This window comes from Rissa tridactyla, chromosome 8, assembly GCF_028500815.1.
Source record: "Rissa tridactyla isolate bRisTri1 chromosome 8, bRisTri1.patW.cur.20221130, whole genome shotgun sequence".
NCBI lineage: Eukaryota > Metazoa > Chordata > Aves > Charadriiformes > Laridae > Rissa > Rissa tridactyla.
In genome coordinates, this window is record NC_071473.1 from 40,524,759 (window position 1) to 40,547,705 (window position 22,947).

The 22,947-nt window shown below is 38.0% G+C and overlaps 1 long non-coding RNA gene across 1 annotated transcript; it reads left to right on the top strand.

Annotated features, from left to right (window-relative positions):
• The first annotated feature begins 10,100 nt into the window (after nucleotides 1–10,100).
• LOC128913298 (uncharacterized) lies at nucleotides 10,101–22,621 on the top strand. The gene is made up of 3 exons (XR_008467905.1): nucleotides 10,101–10,219; nucleotides 14,826–14,899; nucleotides 22,526–22,621. It is a non-coding gene; the product is annotated as an uncharacterized LOC128913298 (long non-coding RNA).
• The last annotated feature ends 326 nt before the right edge of the window (nucleotides 22,622–22,947 follow it).

The following is a 22,947-nucleotide window of genomic DNA, read 5'->3' on the forward strand; positions in this document are numbered from 1 at the left end:
AAAAGACATGCTAATATTAGAATCCTGCTAGTGAAGCTACCCAATGAAGAATAAGACTATTCAATACCAATTAAAATGAGATGTAAAAAGGGATCTAATACTAATTGGTTTTATCTCTAAATTACTAAATAGTTATAGTCTAGAGAAACAAGAATCCTATTATTCCTAATTTATTCTGTGACAGAATACTGCAATGGTTTAGAGATAGACAGAGGAATTCAGTTTTAGGATTGGTAAATCCTTGCTGGCAATTTGGATTAGTTAACCAGTTAGTTAATGCAGAAATGCAAGTGACTTGACCTACCAGAATTAAAGGAGTTTAACTTAAATAATGGAGTGAATATCAGTGCTTTTGCTTGTTAGACCTCTCTATAAAGAGTGGTTATTGTAAAAGAAAAAGTAATAATATTGGAGGTGTCAAATTAGAAATAAATTCAATTTCTTTGTTCATGAAACTTTATAGTCTTTCCAGACTGCACAACAGACAGTATAGTATGCATGTGGAGAGACTTGTTACTACTTTAAGTTCTGGTATGATTCTTAAAATCCTATTTGTTGATTATAAAAACTGATTAAATGTAATCTCTTGACACATCTTTTGCCAATAGTATCTTACCAATGATGCTGAAACAAAATTGCAGAAACAATGGTTGATTTTTCATGGCATGAAGCTTTCTTTTTATCTTTAGCAGTTTACTAGAGTAGGAAGAATAAGGTGAAAGTCTATAAATGTGGAATTAGCGTCTCAGTTCAGAGAGAGGTATATTTAGTACTTGTAGATTTCCTTGATCTCTTTTTCTTTCCTTGCACAGTGAAGGAAAGGACCTTTCCAAGTACTCAGGAAATAATTTTGTAACATGGTATATTGGTAACTTCTCATTTTGTGAACATGCATATGTGTATAAGTCATACCTGTAACATGGTATATTGGTAGCTTCTAATTTTGAGAACATGCATATGTGCATATCTGCTAGCGTATGTGTGACAGTGCTGTAGTTCTTCAGACGCAGAATGTTTGGGCTTTATTGATAGATTTTTCTGAGTCTTATTATTTAATTAAATGTATGAGGTAGAGCTTTTGTTCAATCATGAGTTATACATCTGTTTCAAATTAATCTAAACCGCACCTAGTGTCCTTGCCCAAGTCTCTATATGTAAATGAACATCAATCACCAAGTTGTCTCTTAAGTTTTTCTAAAGCTTATTCTTAACTTTCAGAGTTTGTAAAGAAAACTGGAAAAACAGTCCCCTAGTTACCTAAATAATATAAATATTTTTTATTCAAAGAGATTCATGTAGCAGTAAGGAGTTACATTATGGTCATTAGATTCTCTGCTCATGGAAAGAATATCAGACTATTTTTATAATAATACATGGTGTCGGAGAAGATTGGAGACCATTTTCAAGAGGCAGCCAATCCACTAAAATTATGAATTCCCAGTCTGCCAGGACGGCTCCCTAGTGTGAGCCATGAGCTCTCAGTGCTCTAGTGCAGGCGTAAACCACAATGACCACCACATTTTCCTTTAGATACTTAAAAAATGTGCTGGTCAGTCTGTTCTTACAATGAAATGGCAAATAGCTCCAGGATAAGATAACTGTAGTTTTGCATGGATTTGTGTTTTCTAGTTGTTTGACTCTCATGTTTGCAGAAATACAAGGTTGAGGTGAAGTGTTGTTCACTGATGAGCTTTTATAAGGCTCTCTTCCATCTGGTGTCATTTGTGGCCATGCTGTAACTTTTATAAATGCTCCTTTGCTGCTTGGCCTGGCTGTTTTCATAAAATTTGAGGGCAGTTAATGATCTTTAACAACTCTATCTTTCTGTGAAATTTGGTTAAGAAATTCAAAAACTTTTGGTGGACCCATGCAGAAGCAGACAGCAGTTATGAGCAAATTTATTTGCATAAGAAAGAGATACTTGGGGTGAAAAAAGGCTTTACTGACTATTCTTGTCCAAATAACTGGCATTCCATCCTCATTTTCCCCTTTTCCCTTCATGGAGGGAAGGAGGTCTTTGTCTTGGCAGGGGAAGGTTGAGGGGGAAGCCTTCTCTTTAATTATGCACTAATTGCAGTTTATTGCTCTGTATCTTTTGCAGTTACGGGTTTCTCCGGAGCAGAGAAAACATGAAGAAACACAGTTTACAAACATGTATTTTCAGCCTTACCATGGGGGGGCCATACATTCCAGCTGGCAACACATTAGCTTCCGATTTGAAAGCCATGAGCTTTGTTCCGGCTCAGTTCTTAATTAACTGCATGTCCTGAGGTTAGTTGTCTCAAATTTCATTCATATCCTCTAATGCAATGGAAAGACATTTCTGATATCACTAAATTTGGGGCTAGATCCCTTACAGTTCTATTTCTAAAAAAGTAGGGTATTTTTTTAATGAGAATGATATTTATATAAAGTAGGATTATCATTTTTTGATCTTTGTATGAAGAATCTTGTAAGTGCTAAGGGTATATAATAACTAATTAAGAGACTGGAAAGGTGCCATTTCTTTTGTGGATTGGAATTCCAGCTGATCCTGGGTTTAGTACAATAGATATGTTTGATGCCTGTGTACCTGCATGTGTCCTCACTGAAGAAGCCAAGGACTGGCTTGTGGAGGTCCATTGACAGGAATTCAGCAGGAGTCTTGGATATGTCCTTCTGTACCTGGCTGGCCTAAAATCATTCCATTAATCTTTCAAACATGTGAGCAATTAATTCACAGCTCTACAAAACCCTGGTAATGTTTTAGAGAAATGTGTATTTGTACCTGATATTTTTAAAAAGAATTCCAAATGAAAACATTTAGAAAATATTATCCCAGAAATGTGCCAAGGCAAAGCAACCTTGCATTTTCTACTGTGTAAGGAGCTGAATGAGAATGTGAATTAGAACTTGCCAGTGTGCTAATTTGCCCAGCTCACATCTGAGATATTTTTCCAATTTAAAGTTAATCTGAAATTACTTTTTGTACCTTTTGAGAGTTTTATAGTGTAGTAATTTTTGATTAAATTACTCAAAATGTAAAATTTCTCCTTTAAAAATTTAATCTTTCGGAATAAATCTTGGAAGTTTTCCAAGAATGTTTTTAACAGCTATAATTGGTTCAAGATCAAATCACTTCTTATTTTGCACCTTGGAGGTTATTATGAACTTCTGCATTTCCATTAAATGATCCTGTATTTTCTTCAGTAAATGCTATTTAACTATTCCAGTAATTAATAAAACCAAAGAATGGTTCCTACTGTGAGTCTTGCGTACATGCTTTTAAGTCCGTGTATCATAGGTGAGGATATGCTTGTAAAGTCTGACATTTAATTAAGTTGTTTTGATCTTTTGTTCTCCTTTTTACACATATTAATTATTATACCTATGAAGTCTAATCCAATTGTTTGATATGTGTTGATGTTTTCATAATATAACAAGGCTTTGTTTCTTGTGTACTAGAGTTATTGTGTAACTGTGATCACAAGATTCCCAGAGCTTTGTAACGTACAAGAAAAATACGCTTATGACCCAAGTTTACAATACTGATTATTTTCCTTGTAGAGCAAATGTCGGTAATTTGAATATGTGGCTTGGTTTCCTTTTTAATGGCTACATTTGGTAATAGGACTAAGTTCGAAGCAAGAAAGGGGTGAGCCCTACATTTTACTGTAGATGATTTTTAACAATGAGCTTGCCCAGTTCATTTCAGCAGGATTCAGCTGAGCTCATATGTGAATACGGTCATTTGAAAGAAATGTCCATATTCTTCTATAAATAAATCTGCATCTGAAACCTCTTTCCTACAAAGTTCATGCACTGAGTGCAATTGTAATTTGACTCTCCTGGTAGGTCTTTTTTTTCCACTTCCCTACACTAGGCCTGATCCCTCCCTGCCAGCTGTTAGTGAATCTGTTTGGAATGAATGACAGCAAACAGTATAAAGATCTTATTCTGACAGATGTCTCTGAAAGGGACTACAGAAAGGAAGTGTCTTATGAAATAGGAAATTTTTATCCAAATTGCTGGAAGGAAAATGCTGTTGCATTGAGCAGTGATTCCACTGAATTTAAAAATGAATTCACACCTCACTGAACTAGACTCTATTCAAAATCACTGAGTGTTTTTCTGAATACTTTGTAAGGTGGAACCTTCTTTTGATTGACTTTTGTTGGCCTTTAACAGCCTATAGTGTGAACTAACTAGGAAGTACAGCAACAGGTCATAATTCATCCTGTGGAAGAGAAATTAATACGAACTGAGGAAATTACTTGAGATTTTTCTTACACTTTGATCCATATTAACTCTTTAATACCTTGCTGCAGGTTCACAATTATGTGTATAATGTATTTTGTCATCTGTATGTGCACAGTTCTGACGTTATTTCCCAAAGCTGAAGGGCAGGACACAGGAAGGTACACAACTGATCTGAAATGCGTATAAACCTCAAGTCCAAAGTTTGAAGCTCTGTCTAGCCTTCAGGGAGTTTGTTCTCTTTCTTTCACAATGTCTTGTTTTATCTTCATCCACGATAGCAGTTAGCTGCTCACGTCACTCCGTATGGAAGTATATCCTTTTAGTTTTGCTTTATGTATGTTACTTAGTGATGCACCAAGAATGAAAGTCATCGTATAAATATGTACTGTTATTATTTTAGATAAAATTGCTGGTTTAATTCTTCCTGGTCCAAATGGATGTGAGGTGTCACTTCAAAGTGAGTAAGAGAATGTATTGGAATTTTTTCAAAAATTTAGTAGGTCTTAGATGCTAGGAGTATTAAATGTTTAGGGTGTTTATTTACATAATCTGGAGAACGAATTATTTTGATGAGTTAAAATTTTGGTTCTTCAGTTCATTTGCTTTGATGTTTAAAAACTTTTAGTCCAAGTGAAGCAGTCAGTTACACTGCTGGAATTCCCTCGTTATTCTAGTAAATTCCCTGGTTATTCTTGCAAACTAGTCTAAGCTCCTTCGAAGTTTTAGAAGGAATATGTTTTCCAGAAAATACTTTTTAAAGTGGTCCTTTTGAACTCTTTGCATACTTCAAGATGTTAAGGATTATAAACTCCATTAGAGTTGTTTTACTTGAAGAGAAATGAACAGCTCACAGTACCCGAAAGATCTCCAGAGCTTCATAGGTATCCTGAAAGATTCTCCGAGATAAGAATTCTCTGAGTGGAAATCTCCATGTTCTTTGACAATATGTTCTGTATATATGTGGTGGTGTTGCCAATTCCCTTATGAGCATGGTGTCCTTCATGCTTCAGAGAAATGCTGTAGGGTAGAAAGGGGTAATTTTTCCATTATTTAGGTAAAAATTAGTGCTACACAAGGATTATTGTCTTGCTGACTTCATTAGAGCTTTAGAAGGTAGATGATAGTTTGCTCACTATCTTGACTTATCCTTTTTTGTTGGTATTATTATGTAGGCATGCCTTGAATCAGAACTCTTCTGGAAGTTTCTGCCAGTGCCTTTATATCTTTCTCCTTTGTAGGTATATAGGCAGCAAAACCACTCAGAAAGCTCAATGGAAATCCTTTCTGGGAGGCAGTAACGGCAAAAACAGTTCTCCAGACACAGATGTCCATTCCTAATACCTTCATATATGCCTCAAATATAGGACGGATAAGGATATAGAGATTTAGATTAGAAATATATTTGCCTTTGTTTTTTCTATTAATAAGGTTTTGTGTCGGTTGCCCAGCAAACAATTATGACCCTGTGAGTATTGAGCAAGTAAGTAATCATCTAGACAACTGATAATTGTTATTCTTATCTGAAAAAAGAAGTGAAAGAATAGCAAAAGACTTGTCACCAAAAATACAATCATGAGGTAATTTTTCAATATTTTCAAGTATGATCTAATCGAAGTCACAAAAGCTAAATTCCAATGCAATAAGCAATGATTAAATTGGCAGTTTTTCACAATGGAGGAACAACTTGTTAAAAACAAAGAATGACCTGAAAATTGATCCCGTGTGCGTGAATCAATCATGTAAATGTTAAAAAACTCGTAACCTTGATTATAAGGAAATGAAGATTAGTTATTCAGCTACATAAAACTACACTGAAATTCATCTTTGGATATGCAAAGCTACAGAGTGATGCTTCATTAATATTTAAAATCACTATGGACAATGTTCAGATCTTGATATCATCTCTTAAAGCCATGTCTCACCTATCTAGAGAGTCCTTATTAACATAGTCCAGTGGATTTTCATGCCACTAAGACTGCTTAATTTTTAGTTCTGTAATTCCACTTACTATGATATACTTACTACCCAATGTAACTACTTACAACATACCCCTCTTCATACAATAGCTATGGGAGAAAAAATTTTAATTGAATAAAATTATTGCAAAATTTAAAGATGAAACATTAATAAATTTGGTAATTTAATCAGTTTTGTGACATTTTTCGACAACAGAAAACAATCTTCTCTTTTGTGTAAAGACACAGTTTTTCTGGAAGTTCTCCAGAAGGTCTCTGCCTCTCATCTACCAGCACAAGGGACCATGGCACACTCTCCCACATCATACGAACTGATTACAATTGCCTGCATAGCACTTTTTTTCCCATCCGTTTCAGTCGGAAATCTGCTCCAGAGTATGAGCCAACCGTCGTGTTTCTATGAGATCTGCAGCAGCTATATCTGACACCCATCACCGTGCTTCTGTAGCTGAGCTCTGCAGTGCCTCTGACAAATCTGTTTCCCTCAGATTGGCTTTCGCCGCTCTGTTCGGTGTGCCTGCAGACTCTTTTCATTATAAACAGTAGGGTTGTGGGGAGGAAGAGAATAAAGAAGAAACAAGTAGATTGATATGAGTGATTTGAGGAGGGAGAAAAAATCTGCACAGCAGAGCATTTTTAAGCTTATGTTATTGCAAATTTGTGTTCCCTCTTTGTCAAGAGAGAAGCGTCAAGTTTTAATAACAACGCACGACAGGCTTAAGGAAAGGAAAGACAGGATTTTCTTGCCTTCACCTCAGCAGGTGTAAGCAGCTATTTGTCCATACTGGCCAGTCAGTACCTGAGCAAAGGTTGGGTTGTAATTGGAACAACGTACGTGTGACAGATAATAAATTAAGTAGACCGTGGAATTAACTGAAGTTTTGAACGCAACTCAAGCTATTAAAGTAAGTGATACCTATCAAGACCATCATCAAAACTTCTTAATAACAAGAAAAAGCTGCATACAGTTTAGGAATGTCTTAGGAAAAAAACTCAACAAACATTTAATATGTTCTTTTTGGACAAAGACATAGAGAAGGTAATTGTGAATTAAATCCAGCTGCACAGAGAAGGTAAATGAGAATCAACTCCAGCTGCGCCTGATTTCCATAAGTATCCGGGATTGCAGTTTAGGCTACAGGCCTGGATATAGCACAATTTACTGGATGCTTCTTATTACCCTTCACACACACACACACACACACACACACAAAGCTTCATTTATGCTGATATCACTTCAACAATATGTTATTGGCATGCTTACATAGTGTGACAGAGCTAAGCTAATCATATGCAAAATATTAAGATAGATGCTGAACAAATGTGTTTGCCTCCCAAAATATAATGACTGTATGATGTTTTAAGTGGGTCTGATTGTGTTGCTATTAAGGTTGCTTTACATTTTCCACTGGACGACTGTGTTCTGTTGTCATATCCATGCCAAACTATAACCCTTTCATTGATTAAGACAAACACAGGCATAGTCCAACCAAGTAACATTAGATCATTTCCACCATAAGGGTATGTATGTGTACATAGTTCAGCACTGTCATAATCATTCCATCAGTGTCTTTACGTATTTGTAATTTTAACTGTTATTGTCGTCTTAGTATATTGTCATTTATATATCGCCTCCTACTCATTAATGGTATTTATGTATTCAATTAATGCATTTCTTCTAAGTAAAAGGCTATTTTATGACTAAAGCTGCAGGGAGGAAAAAAAACAACCTATGCGTGGAACAAAATGAGACCTTTTGTGAGTAAAGGGCCTTGGAATGCCAGAGGATCCCAAATGCCTATTGTCTGGGGAAGAAAGTGATTTATAATATATGCTGAATGAATTCAGGGTTTGAAAATGAGCAAAGGGATGAAGTTGATTGTTCCAGGACTGCTTTTATTAAGAAATCTGGCATTGTGCTATACATAAGGTCCACATTTAAATGGTCCCTATTTGTCATATAACTGGCATAGTCCCACAATGCCGGAGTGTTTTGATGAAATAGTGGCAGCTGAGGAGTAACAGGCAGATAGCTGTTATCTAGATCAACTGTTCCACCACAGAGTTTACTTACATTTAACCGGAGATGGAAAAGATATTTTTTGCTAGCAGAATTAGGTGAATAAACTAGTATAATGTAAAAATAACACTTTGTGTTATTTTTGTTTCAAATTTATTTCTAATAAAAAAAAAACAAACCAGTCACACCAACCATTAAGCTGAAACCGTTTGTTGCATGGGGAGGGCTACATCTAGGTTCTAATGGTTAGGTATAAACCATAACCATCCAAAAGGGATTTTGCTCAGGAACTAAGGTTTAGGTGTCTAATCTCTGAACGTCTAATCTCCTCTACATTACCTGACTAGAACATGGTGGAATTATGACCCAAGAAACATTATCTAAACACCTGAGTGGTAAGTAGAGGCATGTGAAGCTATGTGGTAAGATAATGTTTCAAGAAATTTGCTTTAAATTCCTCCTCTGTCTAGAGCTAGGTGTTAGCTACACCCTTGGTGTAGGGTTTTAAGGTTGAACTCTGCCTACATGGTATCTGCAGTCCCAAATCTCCCCAGGTTATACACCTAGAACCGTTCTGTGAAGACCAGAACAACGTTAGCAGTTTTCTTTTCAAATGTGCCTGTGGAGAAGAAACGTCATGGTTAAGTGTGGGGCTTTCTTTGCTGTGAGAGATACTTGTAACGCCTCTCAGGACGAAAAAGGAATTTAACACATTTCCTATTTGTAGTGAGTGCTCTCCCTCCTAGGCTATTACACTGTCCTTTTCTTGCATTCATTCTGAAAGAATATTTAGCTGTATTTTCCTTGAGAGTAAATTCTGTTTGTACATTATGTGGATTTTCCACCCCCCTCCTTCAGATTGCACCCTTCAGGATTTAAGGAATCCTCTGCATAATTTTTGGATTCCTATCAGGCTTAAGGCAAACTAAATGAACTGCTAAAACTGGAATGGTTTTGAACATGCTCTGAAACAGACTCCTAGATCCTAGAGGAATTAGACAAAGTCAAACAAAGAAATGCCTCTGTGGTTAGATAGTAGTGAGGCTGGAGCTTTTTCAGTCGCAATTTGAGACTTTTCCTCAACTGCAGTTGAATTCAGGGGAGAAGTGGTGTCTTTTTAAAGAAAAGTATCTCTAACTGATAGTGTTTTTCACAGCAGCACCCAAAAAGTTGAGACATAATTTGCAACTTGGTGGAGAGATGGAACTCTTAACTGTGAAGACATCGATGTTAGAAAAGAGGAATCAAGAACCTGAAACATATATTTATCTAGAAAGGAAATAAAAAACAGCTTGCATTTTTTCTCTTGAAGACTATCTCCCCCTCCTCCCCATCCCTGAAAATAACCAATTTTAGCTGTTTCTGTTCTCCTATTTATCTCAAATCTATTACAGGGAGAAAGGAAGAATACATCATCTTTTGTCAAGGAAATTACAGATAAGTTTCAGTCTTGGAGTAATCTTTTAAAATTGTCCATGGCCAAATTCAACAACGCAACCCAGCCCAGCCAAGTACTTCAGTATGTACATCAATTTATTCACTTACTCGAATCCCTCCTACATCAAGAGGATTTAAGCAGTGCTTAAGTGCTTTGCTGCAACAGTGCCTTAAACTGGTAGATGGCGAATTTCAGGCAGAGAAAGGAAGGCCACAGGTTTTGCAGTCTCTGCTGGTAGGTGCCTGAAAAATTGGTTTGATTTTTTCAGATGATCCTGTAATTCCTACTGCCTCCAATTTTCTTTTATTCTTTTGGTACTTTTTTTTTTGTGAGCTATTTTGATCTTTTTTTTTTTTTTTTTAGGATCCTCAGTTATACACCACTCCCAGCGTCATTGCAAACCTAAAAGAAGAGATCTTCTGGTCTGGCTTGGGCAGGCAATGATACAGCAATTGCAGATGACAGAGATCATTTCAAGGCAAATCAGGCATATCCTAAATCAAAATGGATGGATCTTTCGAGAACACACTTCCAACACTTAACAAGGTAAATAGGAACAATTTCTAATGGGTTATTTTCAAAAGCAGTTAGGTGCTAACCCTAGTGAAAGTAAGTTATGACTTTGCAAATGTCACCTTTTACATTTTCTTTTTGTTTGTTTTAGTTTACATAGATGGTATCTTCTTAATGTGATGGCTGATCTTTAATATGATCAATTGTCGTTCCACTTACTTCACTGGCAAAAAGATTGCAAAATGTTAAGATGATTAATGTAACTGTCAGGTGAAAAATTCATAAATTTAGCTGACCTACCTCACATACAAAGAGATAATATATATCGGGGTTTATGTGCTTCACTCAGTTTGCAAAACACAGCCTCTGACTTAAGTAAATGCATGCTAAATTATAAATATGAAGAGAAAAGAGTAAAAAGCGTGCCTTTTTTTTTTTTTACTTTTTGTTTCAAATCAATCTTTAGAAACAGATCCTTTTACCGTATGTTTACACAAAACATAGTCCTCACCCTGGTTTGAAATTCTGGACCACGCAAAAGTTATTAATTTAGAAGTTAATAATTAAAAAAGGTTTCCGTGAAAAGAAAATCCATGGATCAAAAGAGAGGGAAAGGTGATATTGCGGTGTCCTGCGAGCAAACCTAAGCTTTGTGCTGTTGCTCTTTTCCCCACTGAATAGAATGAACTTTCAGCACAAAACCTGGATCTGTTGCTCAGGTGAGAAATGGAGCGTGTGTAGCAGGCAGTTCACTGCTGGCCAAACTGGCTGTTAGAAACTGTCCTCAGCACTGTCTTCTGGGAAAAATCACTCTTGTGTGCATTAAGCAAGTGGAGGACTCCTTAGCTGTATCAAGTAAATAACCAGTGCATTTCATGTGGGGTATTTTTTTTCCCCAAAATATTTTTTCAAGTAAGTTAGGAGCATAAACAGAAAAAACCTCTTTTGGTACAGTGTCAGATGGGATACCTGCACTGAGCCTTGCCCTAAACGCTGTGACTCGGGCCTGTACAACGTATCATCTTGAATATTCTTGATCCTCTTTCAGAAGATCTAACATGTAAATATGATAGATAAGGTCATAATTTTTATTCTGAATGGCATTGGTTTTGTTTCCTGTTTCCCCTTCCCAAAATGCTGGCTTTACTCACCCAGTCATTGCAGCTGATTAGCGAGCAGCAGAACTGAGTAACTCTGATTGTGTGTTTCACACAATTTTAATTGGTTTAGGTAGCCTGCTACGTGGATGTGTAAAATCTTTAAATAATTTATCCAGGGAACATTTTGGAAAACTTTTTTTTTTTTTCCTTCTTTGAATGTTATTAATAGTGTGGAACATTTCTAAGCACTTGTTTGAGTGCTGTGCTGGAGCTTTTTGTTTCCAGTATAAACTGATGGAGATCAACACTTTTTTGACACTCCTAGTACCAAGTGCTTATAAAGTGTTTATATCTATAATTGTGTCAAATTATGTTAATTAAGCGCTGAAAGACACTAGTAAGTTGAAGTGCTCAAAAAGTGCATTACTCTGAGTGTCACCCAGGGGCTCTTCACATCAGGCACTTGGGGGACAATTTTTTTCCTTCCAAGCACCTTTAGAGCACTATGTCTTAAAGTGTCTTTCTGGCATTAATTAAATTAAAAAAGCAAGTGCCAGTTAAGTGCACATGATTTATTCTAATCTTTTGAAATGAAAATGCATTTTAGACTAAAATGCCCTTCCCTTTTTACAATTCACCACTTTCCTCATCAGTTGTTCCCCACACCTTTTCTTATTGAGTATTCAACTGCTAAAAACCACCATGGGAAAGGCTGGGAATTAACTCCATTACAAATGATTAGGCAGAAAATAGAACCATTCAAAGGATCAAATACTCATATTAGGGTATCTAATAGCCTTATGAAGAAAAATCTTATTAGCTTAAGAGAAATGCTGTGTAGACCTGGGCCACTCTGAGTTTGCCTGCCCCTACCCTTCTGGGTTACACATGAAATTTATGCTGTGGGTTTCTAGAGTAGCTGTGGCAGACAAGAGCTACGGTTTTCTTCCAGTGAACTTAAATCATTTGTTGGTCATTAGCCACATGTTAGAATCGGGTACATGAGCTCCCAAAGACTAAGTGGTTTGGCCAAGATGATCTAGTAAAATGGAAACTTATGCCCCACGTGAGATGATTGGTCTTTACTACTGTTGTAAGATGGGCAAGCTTCATATGGCACTATAGATATTTAGTATAAGGACAGAAGAAAAAAAAATACAGTTTCTGAAGGAGAACAGTTTGAAGATAGAGACAGCAGCACAAGGACACCAAAATTTAATACATGTTTCCCTGAGCACAAAAAAAACCCAACTTCATTCTGAAGTCTGATCAAAAATAAACAGCCGCTTTTAGGAATGTTAAATATCCTACTTCAAGGGCTATTCTGTTTCATGATAGAATATTCTTCTTTTAGGCGTGAGGATAACAACCCTTACATTACCTAATTCTGACTAGACTTTATTAAAATGATTTTTTTCACTTTTCTGAGAAACTGTATTTAATCCCTGTGTCAATGTGCTGAGAAAGACAGTAAAGATATATCTGAACTTTAAACATCTTTAATCTTTCTCTTTAGCTTTCATTCTTGTTGCTCAGCCTCAGCAATCAGATTTCAACACTCCATTCCTCAGAAAGACTTACAGATTTAGAAACCATAGTGAGATAAGATTCTCCTTTGACCCAAAGACACATTCTGCACGTCTTTATAAGGTCTTTTAAATAGTGATGTCTATTGAAATTTTCTAAATAGATAGAATTTTAGTTGGTAATGACTAGAAAGCGTCAGACAGGCGGCAAGAGTCCAAAGGAGTGTAGAGGTGAGTCGTGTACTCCAGGTAAAGAGACATCCCAGTCAGTCCTCACTCGAAGCATTATCTGAAAGGTCCTTTTTAGCCTAGAGTTTGTAAACTGAATTGTTCTTAACTTCATTCCCTGGGGAAAGCTATCCATTTCACAAGTGTCACTCTCAATGTAGCAGGAGTGAAGAAGCCAAGAACTGGGTAAACATTGAGCTTGTTTTACCAGTTCAAGGTAAAATACATTGTCAGGACATCTAAAGCCTTTCTCAACAACTGCTTACACTGTGTACGTATTGGAACAGCTTTCACTGCTGTATAAAGAAGGGCTTTATGCTCTACAGATCCAGTTCTTACCCGCAGGTTGATCCAGTTATCAGTGAAGTCAATTCCCGAGGGGCTGATTTAGAGTGAATAAAGTCTCTAGAGTATCAATTAAATGTAGAAAAGAAAATTTGAATTGTGATTAGTTTGAACTGTTTTTGTCTGCTGTTTGGAAGGAAAGGAATCAGTGCTCTGATTGTCTTCTCTAAGGTTACCTATTATAACCGTATCCCTCTTTTCTGTCCTTCTAGCTACTTGATTGCCTATTTATTTGCAATAGTCTTTGGAGGTAATGAACAGATTAAATTTAGATAGAGGGCTCAAATCCACTGTTGGCACAGCTCTGCTGAAATAAGTGGAATTAGCCAGGAGAGTCAAAATATCTTGTGTTCAGCAACCATAAGATATCTGACCTGTTGACGACTTCTAAAATCCCTGCAGTGGATGCTAGTGTGCAGTGTGCAGTTATACAGTGTAATTTTAAAGGGTAATACATACAGGTCTGAAAACCAGAAGGTGTTGAAATATAGAATGTATTACATTACCTAGATGAAATAATTGTCAGAATGAGTAAAACTAAGCATTTGGGGGAGGAACCCGTGAGAGAATTATTTTTCTCATGGGCAATGTTTAGTTTAGTTAGGTACCTATGGGGTTTTTCTTTACCTTGGGTAAAAGAAAGCTGGCCTGGTTTGGATCCAGGTCTTTTTAATATGAGGTACATGCCATCCACCAAATGTTGTGAGTAGTTAGACAAATGGTATTGGTTACTGTTACATAAATGATTTTGTAATCAAAGCATCAGCCAACAGATAGCTTCCAGCATTGCTATTGTTGTACACGCTGCTGGGGTTCACTAATTCCAGGGTGCAACAGGTCTTGAAAATCTCAAATCAGCTGGCAGACCTTAGGACATCTGCTGCTTGTCTGTCTAGGAAAAGAAAGACCAATGAGCATACAAAATATTAAGGTCCAGATTTAAAGCCACAGCCATGTAAAGAACAAGATAGAAAGGGACACTAACACAGTGAAATTAAAAAAAGAAGGTTACACACACAGGGAAAAAAATCCTGGGAGCGAGAAGAATGAACAGTTAACTGAAAATACAGGCCATGATATCGTGGCAGGGCATAACACTTTTTACTGCTAGTCATGAGCCTTCCTGGGGTATGGCTGTACACAGCTGTGGTGTACAGTAAGTGCCGCTACGTTTTGAGGCCTTCAGCTCATGAAAGGAGAAATGGTGAGTCTCTACTTTTTACTTTCCAATGTTCCATTTGCATAAGGGAATGAAAATGTAGTCTTCAATAAAAATGTCTTATTTGATGAATAGCTCATGCTACAGAAATTTTTTAATAAAATGTTCATACATGACATACTTGGCAATTATTTTCCATTGCTCTAAACTTGTATATATCTTCCTTATGCAGTCACTTAGTACATAACTCCAATGATGTGTTTTTCCCTCTACACCTACAGTAAGCTAGTTTTCATAAGGATGAGAAAGTGCCTCCTGAGACAGCACATTGCTGAGAAGAATTAGAAGACCAAAGGTAATAGATCTTTTAATTTAAGATAGAGTCACTTGCCATTTCTGTTCCTTTTAAAAGCAGTCAATTCTAATTATAGAGATTTATCTTGGATTAAGGAAGAAAAATACTAAAGTAAGCACTGCTTCTTCTACTATAACTCTAGGGTTAAGCCTTTTCTAAATGGGAATTATGCTTAGCGAGGACAGTAAAGTGAGTGCCACCAAATTCTGAATTAACTATTCATATGATGGAAATGTTGCTGTTATGAAAATATTTTCCTTTTAACTTTAAATTTAAAAAGTGGAAAAAAATAGACACCACTGGCAATTACCAATGTAGAGGAAGAAAAAAGAAGTAGTGAGGAAAAGGCTTTCTGAAACGATGAAAGCATTTTTAATAGTTCTTGTAAGGTAATATTCAATTTCATCCACAGAATATCAGAATTCCAATGGAAAAAAAACACTTGTGATCCGTCTTAACTCAAATATTTTCAGAGTCCAATGCAAATAGTGAAGGTTTCAATAAAAGCTACAGACGTCATGGTTGAAAAAAATTAACATGGAAAGAATCACTTTCAGTGCAGTTTCAAAGACAACTGTTGCATTTCCTCATCTTCCCCTTTTGCCTCACGTCCCTGAAATGTTTTTGATTTTATCATGTCTTCCTTTTTTCTGATAGTGTTTGTTCTCCACATGGAAATTCTTTAGTACTCATCAAGATATCTGGTATCCTTCCGTGAGATACCATTTATCATGGGACTGTTTATCACTTTCCTTATCTGGGCCACAGATGTGCTGGCCTATATTTGGAGACTTCATTCTTTTCTGAGCTATCAAACAATCTATGGAAAGGAATGGGACAACAAAAATCAAGCCACCTCAAACAAACAAGGATTCACAGTCTTTAGAACTTTAAAAATATTCAGCTCTTCTTTTGTCCTTGTCACCCTCTTGTTGTAGGAAATGTGATCTGACTTTAGTATAGTAAAAGATCAGCTTTGTGCCCAACTTTCTGGTATTTCATTGTTACCTACATGGGAAGAGTCGTAGAAATGCTGTGCTACCTCTCTCAAAAATCTTGGTACTGATATTGCACAGCCTACAATATTTAGCCCTCAGTCTGTTTCTGAGGCAGAACTAAGGAATCGGAGTATGTTTTTGGTGTATTTTATTATGGATATCGTTGATCTTACCCTGAAAACTACAAGCCTTTCTTAAAATATATATCATAAAATATGAAGCCAGAGAAGACTTTTAACATTGTCCGTTATTTGTAACAAAACCCTATATATACTTCTAATGTAAGTATTTTCTGTAAGCAACTTCAGTGAAGGATTGACACATGGCCAATATAAGAATTTGGAATTAAATATCAAGAACTGAACAATATCTGTTTTGTTTTTTCATGTTCTATTAACTTGTGTTCTCAAAATAATATGCTACTGGATGATTAGAAGTTGTGTTCTTCCAACTGCATTATATGTTTACCCATCACCCTATTCTCATATTTCTTAATACAAATGTGCTAGGAGTTACATTATCTTAAGAAAATAGACACAAGATGAGAAGTCACTAAGGAGGAACTCCTGAAGAGTATCTACATGTACAAAATGAAGCGATAAATATACGTGAAAGATGAGTGTAAAATTCTAAGAAGTATATCCAAAATTATCACAATGCAATCTAAATCAGCTTTAAAGGAAAATGTGGATAAGTTTAATTGCAGTGGTTATTGATGTAGTTTACTGAGTATAGATGACAGCTGAAAATCTGTTCATATATTGATGAACTGCAAGAATAGACAGAACAAACTAAACAAATAAGCCCTGTGAAAGTGCAAACATCCATTTGAATTTTGTCTGTTGGGCTTTTGGTATGTTATTTTTCTGAGTAATGAATGGGGAGCATATGCTCTACTCCAACTCGGCCATGCATGGCCCAGAGGATGCACTAAGGACATAAACAAGATTTCAGAGCCTTTGCCTAATTACACAAATGTGTCTTCGGTAGACTGGACTCTACTATTCTGTTAAGCCTCCTCCAAAGCATAAGGACTGAGACTTGGCAGCATGGTGGGAGGTAGTGAGGAGTTTGCAGAAGACTTCTGAATCTAAAGAAGCTGTCCTGACACCTCCCTTTCTGCAGCACAAACAGATTGGATGAGCACCTGGACTTATTTTGCAGCTGCAGCAGGGCCTGCATCTCTGTGGACACCCCAGGAGATGCCTACCCAGCACCACAAAAATCCCTCACAGTACCTATAGAAGTGCGGAAGCCAGGCTGGTTCCATGCAGAGATGACGTTTCATCTAAAGACATCACCCAGCAGGAGAGATGTGAGCAGGCAGTGCAGGTGACAAGAAGTGCAGTAGTGCTTTCTCCTGCAGCCTCGGGGGGGAGCCTGTCCAAACATGTTTGGGGTACTACCAAGAATCAATTGTTCTAGACCCTGTTTGGGGGTGTATTTTACTTCCTTTTTAAATGGTTTCACACTCTCTTGCTGTGCTGTCCCAAACTAATGCTGTGTTCCTGTTCCATTTAATGAAACTGTTTTGTTCCGAAACTTTTGGTTGCAAGTGGGAAACTATTGTCCAGTGAGTGATCCCAGGAAACAATTTGTTTCTCCTGGTTTTGGGGTGTGGGGGTGGGGGTATTCAGCTGTTTTTAATGCCATTGTTTAAGAACTCTGAGTTCTGAACCTGGCACTTGCTGATATTGAAAACTCCTGACAGAGCATTCAAAATACTGTATACGCTAGGAAAAAATATCTCCAGTAAATAAAGTGGTAGTAACTCAATATTGTAGTCATTAGTAATCTAATTAGAAATCATTAGAAATCTAAAAGAGTAAGTTTTTCAGCAAACCTGAAGAAGGCTTCCAGAGTTAATGAATGATTCAATCCATAACTGGCCTGAAAGACAAGTATTGAATACACTTGTTTAAGATATGAGTACCACCAGGCTTTGGCCAGGAGGAAATTCTAATCGATATTCTGCATTTAACTTTTAAGTGTCACTGAAAGAAGTCTGCGTGGAGTATGAAGCTTCTGGCAACACTTGTGTGACCCCTCTTACAACTGAATGCTGCTTTTACATATGGCTAAACATTTCTGAATTTTGGGTTTGTCTTTTTTTTTCAGAATGTTTCCCTCACAGCATGATTAACTGTTTTAAGTTTCAGATTTGAAATTAACACACTTGATCAGAGACAGGTTATTAGTTGTTTCTTACAGAGTATAAATGAGAAACTTCCACAGTTCCAGTGTAAAAATGAAAAGAAAACCTAGGCAGAACCACGGGTTTATCCAGCTATTAAAATGAAACTTCAGTAGTGGTATATTTTCTGCTGAAACTATGACATGCCTCTTTAAAAGAGCTAGAATTTTCTTTGCAAATGGAACAGCCCAAGGATCTGTAGCAAGCGTCCAATATTCTGTTATTCATCTGCAGCAATGCCAAGAGTAAAAGGGGAGGAACTGTTATTTAAAAGTCTGTGGAGACAGTACTTGGTTATTTTCTTTAACTCAGTGATGAATCTGCTTTTAATATATGTGGAGAACAAAGCAGTTCAGACCATTACACTTTCTAAACAGAATGTATGAAGACAGGCAATTCCTCATGCACTTGAATAAGGTGCTTGTAGGCAATACTTGTCTAGCACACCAGCTCTTCAACTTGCAATCCTTGCATTGTAAACGGCTCCAAATACATACCACACTGAAGAACCATTTCATCAGCGAGGAGGCTATTCACTTTATTTATTTATTTTTAAATTAAGTTCTTCATGGATTACGCAAGTAGGGAGTTAATCACAATGGAAAATATCTGAGATTAAAGAAGAGACACAAAGGCTCCTCGGGGTACATAGTTGTCCCTTTTACCCATTTAAAACCTTCACCCAGCTGTGCTTGAGTGGTGTGGTGCGCTGGGTTGACACTGGGTGATGCGTGATTCCTTCTGCTCTGCATTCTCATGGTTGCGGCAGCCACATTTTGAAAAATGGTCATCGGAAAGTAAGAGGAAATAGTCCTTCTACAGCAAATTCAGCTGCAGTGTTTGATAGCTTGTCTTCAACCTTGGCATGCCACAATGGTGCTAATCTGCAGGACCCACGGGAAAGATCTGTGTTGTGTGGCTGGATTCAGTAGTTCAGATATGACTTTAAATAATATTTATTGTATGATTGGCCTGCAGTGCTAGGCATTTTTTTTTCCTTATTTTCCCAAAAGGGTCAAAGACATGAGGCAATCCCAGTCTGCCCTTCAGGTGGTGTTGCACCCGTCTAGCAAGTGCCTGATTTTGTCTGATTGTGCAGTGGGAATGTGGGAGTCCTGACTTCAGTTTCTGTCTGTGCTTGACGATTGAATCCACATCCCCTGGTGGCTTGGAGGTATTTAGGGTGGAGATATTCCAAATATTAATTGGATGCAGAAACAGGAAGCCAGAACTCCCTTCTCCCCGGTGAATGCTGAATCAAGCTAGGTTCTGGAGTGATATTTGTTCTTACTTTCTGCCCTTGTCTATGACTTCATAGTTAGGATGTAACAGCAAATTATACACATATGATTTGTCAGTTTATTTGAGGAAACAAATAGTTTCACTTGAGTGGAAAAATTTTATGCTGATTTTCACTGAATCGACCAATGCTGTGGTTTTTATTGGGCTTTTAACTGTCTACAAACACGTTACCAACTTCTGTCACAGGCCAAGCATACTGCAGTGTTTCTCGTCTCTATGGTTTGACAGTGCGCATTAAGAGAGAGGGGTTCTACCTTGAGATTTTTAACTCGTCCACAAAATGCAGCCTGCAAAATACAGCTATCTTATGTTAGGAATATATTCAAAAGAGATTATGTAAGTAGCTAACATAACAAGTTTTAAAATTGAACAAAAGCCATTTAAGCTGAATATTTCTTTTTGGTTTTTTTTGGTTTTGGGGGTTTTTTTCCTGTAACAAGTAAATTTCTATGTCTAGTCATTAGTTCATAAATAATAACTAAACATAAGCATGTCTCTACCATTTTGTAATGCTCCAGTATTGCCCTTTGCTTTGAATTGCACAGAATCACAGAATGATTCGGGTTGGAAGGGACCTTAAAGATCATCTATTTCCAACCCTCCTGCCCTGGGTAGGGACACCTCCCACTAGATCAGGCTGCCCAAAGCCCCATCCAGCCTGGCCTTGAACACTTCCAGGGATGGGGCATCCACAGCTTCCCTGGGCAACCTGTTCCAGTGCCTCACCACCCTGACAGTAAAGAATTTCCTCCTGATATCCAATCTAAATCTACCCTCTTTCAGTTTGAGGCCATTGCCCTGTGTCCTATCATTACACTCCCTGATAAAAAGTCCCTCCATATCTTTTCTGTAGCCCCCTTTAGGTACTGGAAGGGGCTATAAGGTCTCCCCGGAGCCTTCTCTTCTCCAGGCTGAACAACCCCAACTCTCTCAGCCTGTCCTCACAGGAGAGGTGCTCCAGCCCTTTGATCATCTTCGTGGCCCTCTGCTGGACCCATTTCAACAGGTCTGTGTCCTTCTTGTGTTGAGGACTCCAGAGCTGGATGCAGTACTCCAGGTGGGGTCCCACGAGAGCAGCGTAGTGGGGCAGAATCACCTCCCTCGACCTGCTGGCCACGCTTCTTTTGATGCAGCCCAGGATGCGGTTGGCTTTCTGGGCTGCAAGTGCGCATTGCCTGCTCATGTTGAGCTTCTCGTCTACCAAGACCCGCAAGTCCTTCTCCTCAGGGCTGCTCTTAATGCATTCTCTGCCCAGCCGGCATTTGTGCTTGGGATTGCCCTGACCATGTGCAGGACCTTGCACTTGGCCCTGTTGAACTTCATGAGGTTCTCACAGGCACACCTCTCAAGGCTTTCCAGGTCCCTCTGGATGGCATCCCTTCCCTCCAGCCTGTCAACTGCTCCACACAGCTTGGTGTTGTCGCAAACTTGCTGAGGGTGCACTCAATCCCACTGTCCATGTCACTGACAAAGATGTTAAACAGCACTGGTCCCAGTACTGACCCCTGAGGAACGCCACTCGTCACCAGTTTCCATGTGGACATTGAGCCATTGACTGCAACTCTTTGAGTGTGGCCATCTAGCTAGTTCTTTATCCACTGAGTGGTGCATCCATTAAATCCATGCTTTTCCAGGATGTTGTGCGGGACAGTGTCAAACACTTTGCATAAGTCCAGGTAGATGACGTTGGTTGCTCTCCTCTTATCTACCAATGCTGTGGCAACATCATAGAAGGCCACTAAATTTGTCAGGCACGATTTGCCTTTGGTGAAGCTATGTTAGCTGTCACCAATCACCTCCTTATTTTCCATGTGCCTTAGCAGAGTTTCCAGGAGGATCTGCTCCATGATCTTGCCAGGCACAGAGGTGAGGCTGACCGGTCTGTAGTTCCCTGGGTCATCCTTTTTTCCCTTTTTCAAAATGGGGGTTATGTTTCCCCTTTTCCAACCAGCAGGAACTTCACCAGACTGCCATGACTTTTCAAATATAATGGAAAGCGGCTTGGTGATTTCATCTGCTAGCTCCCTCAGGACCTGTGGATGGATTTCATCTGGTCCCATGGACTTATGCACCTTCAGGTTCCTCAGATGGTCGCAAATCTGATCTTCTCCTACAGTGGGTAGTTCTTCATTCTCATAGACCCTGCCTTTGCATCCAGCAACTTGGATGGTGTGGTTAGAGCCCTTGCCGGTGAAGACCGAGGCGAAAAAGTCATTCAGCAGCTCAGCCTTCTCCATATCCTGGGTGAGCAGGTCTCCTGTCTCCTTCCTGAGAGGGCCCACTTCTTCCCTAGTCTTGCCTTTACCCCTGGCATATTTATAGAAGTTTTTCTTGTTATGCTCAATGCCCCTAGCCAGATTTAATTCTATCTGGGCTTTAGCTTGCCTAATCTGGTTCCTGGCCGCTCAGACAGTTTCTCTGTATTCCACCCAGTCAACCCGTCCCTGCTTCCACCCTCTGTAGGCCTCCTTTTTGCTCTTGAGCTTGTTGATCCATGCAGGCCTCCTGGCATACTTTTACCAATATATTCTTCAGTAGTACACAAGCAATATTGATAATTATATATATATTTGCCATTCAGAGCTGGCAAATATACATATGGTGAATAAATTCTTTCACAACTGTAGTGATGTTTATATTTGCAGAAGTAAGGGAAGTGAGTAAGAAAAAAAGTAAGGGGTACATTATGGAATTGAAATTACAAGAAATTTTTGGGCAGTTATGCTGCAATTATTCAAGTTGTAATTTGATATTAGTATCTGTGCTGTGTTTTATGTTTATCTTCAACTTCTTAACGTTAATTTTGCCTTGACTAAATGCAGTACGCAGTACAAATAAAATCTCTACTACAACTGTCAAAGTAAATAGGTATAATCCACAGACTCAGCATCTCAGGGGTATTATATCGTCTTTGTCTGTTAAACAGAGTTAACATTCACCCTGTGCAAGCTCCCTCACATATAATAAGGACCCATTCTCAGACTTATGTGGCTTTATTGGTAGCATTTTAGTGCCAAAATTCTGTATATTCTTTCTGATGCCGGAATAAAATGGATATGCTTCTTATTGCAAATGAGGACAATAGTTTCCAAGCACCCCAGCCTTATCAGTGTGTTGCTCTGTCCACTTCAGGAAAGCTCCCTTCAGTACGTGATCGTCAGAGAAATCACCGGGATTTGCAGATAGATTTGAATAAACCCATTTCTATGAAGACATAAGGAAGAAACGATCAGAAGTTCAAAGGTCAGAGCTCTCTGTTTATTTTTTTAATGATTTCCAATTCTTGCCGAGGTTCCCAGTATCAACATTCTGCTCAGTTATTTCCCCAGCAGTCATCCTATCCGTATTTGATATGGGATAATTAGCAACTGGCCTTGAGAAGTGCAGCCCTTTCTACCATCTGCACAATCAATGTTAGAAAGTGTTCTACTTCCTAGGGATAGCCATGTATTTTCTGAACAGCTCTTGATTTATTAAAAGGGATGTAATGATCATGAAAAGTGTTAAAACTTACAGCCTTCTATTGACAGTGGTTCTGTTTAGCTTCATTAGAT